Raw genomic sequence first — 1545 nt, 5'->3', positions numbered from 1 at the left:
GAAAACTGACACATACAGGTGAAGTGACTTGACTGCTGTGGTCACATAGTCAGTGTCAGAACTGAGATCTGAACCCAGGTTGTCCTGATTCCAGGTAAAATACTCTACTAGTCCACATAGCAACTCATTTTATAGCAAATGGGTTCTGTTGCTGTAAAGCAAGGGTTTCTTAAACTGGAGTACTTGGATTTTTTAAAGTTATAATTACATTTAAGAGAATTGGTTTCCTCTGTAAATCTATGTGTTTTATTACGTGTGTGTGTACATATATTATAAGAAGGGGTTTAAAGGGCTCACTGAGCTGTCAAAGTATCCATGACACAAGAAAAGTTAAGAATTCCTGTTCTTTGACCACTGGGAAGTAGCAAGTGATGATGATGATGATGATGATGATGATGACGACGACTACACCACCTTACCTTTCCCAAATTGGAATTTCAGTCATGACCCCAATTCTAATTCCGATTTCCACAAAAGTTTTAACCTGCACCATTTTTCTAACCTGGGACAGTTTGTCCCTTTTTAAGCAGCCTGGCAGCCTTCCTCTGGGTTGCAGATAGGGGAGAGGTTCACCTTATTTGTGCTAGATTTTGTGGAGATATAGGAAATTGAAATATCTCCTCTGGGGTGGTGGGAAGACGGTGGCTCGAGTGGGACAGACACCACGGATGGCAGAGCGGGAGGATGGAGCAAGTGTCTGGGCTGCTTTCCTGGCCGCTGAGCAGAGTCCTGTGGCTCTCGGGCCGCTGTGAGCGGGGAGCTGCCCGGCAGCCCCGGATCATGGAAAAGAAAGCGCTAGAGGTTTACGATCTAATTTGAACCATCCGGGACCCAGAGAAGCCCAACACTTTAGAAAAACTGGAAGTGGTAACAGAAAGTTGTGAGGAAGTTAAGGAGATACATGAAGAAGATTATCTGGTTATTATCAGGTTCACACCCACAGTACCTGATTGCTCTCTGGCCACTCTTATTGGGCTTTGCTTACGAGTAAAACTTCAGAGGTGTTTACCTTTCAGACATAAGTTAGAAATCTACATTTCTGAAGGAACCCATTCCACAGAAGAAGATACAAATAAACAAATCAATGACAAGGAGAGAGTAGCTGCTGCGATGGAGAACCCCAACTTACGGGAAATTGTCGAACAGTGCGTCATTGAGCCTGATTAGCAGCTTTTCTGAAAACCACCAAATTGTAATCATTTGATACATTTGTTTAACTCTTTGTTAAATAGAATGCCCTTTTGTTTATTACTTGGACAATTTGTACCTCCAATCGCTTTTTAAAAGACCATTTCCCAAGCAAGACTTAATTATAAGGTAGTACCTATTATGTTAATGTATGTAACATTCTCAGGTTTTATCACAGTTGGTGATCGCACAGAAGAATATTTTCTAGGTACCGTGGATAAGACCCATGACTATTTTTCAGATGCCCATTCTGACACCAGAATTCTGTCCTTTGCAGATCAACTATTCCTACTGTACACAGACAAATCAGGCTTCAATCATTACTCTGTAAAAATAGAAATAAAATGCAGATGATTC

The 1545-nt window shown here is 41.5% G+C and overlaps 1 pseudogene; it reads left to right on the top strand.

Annotated features, from left to right (window-relative positions):
• The first annotated feature begins 672 nt into the window (after positions 1-672).
• On the top strand, positions 673-1168 carry LOC110216773 (cytosolic iron-sulfur assembly component 2A pseudogene; annotated as a pseudogene).
• Positions 1169-1545: the final 377 nt, after the last annotated feature.

Source organism: Phascolarctos cinereus, unplaced genomic scaffold, assembly GCF_003287225.1.
Source record: "Phascolarctos cinereus isolate Bilbo 61053 unplaced genomic scaffold, phaCin_HiC Scaffold_5;HRSCAF=322, whole genome shotgun sequence".
NCBI classification, from domain to species: domain Eukaryota; kingdom Metazoa; phylum Chordata; class Mammalia; order Diprotodontia; family Phascolarctidae; genus Phascolarctos; species Phascolarctos cinereus.
Note: the sequence above shows the minus strand (reverse complement) of the source record. Positions and strands in the feature narration are given on the sequence as shown.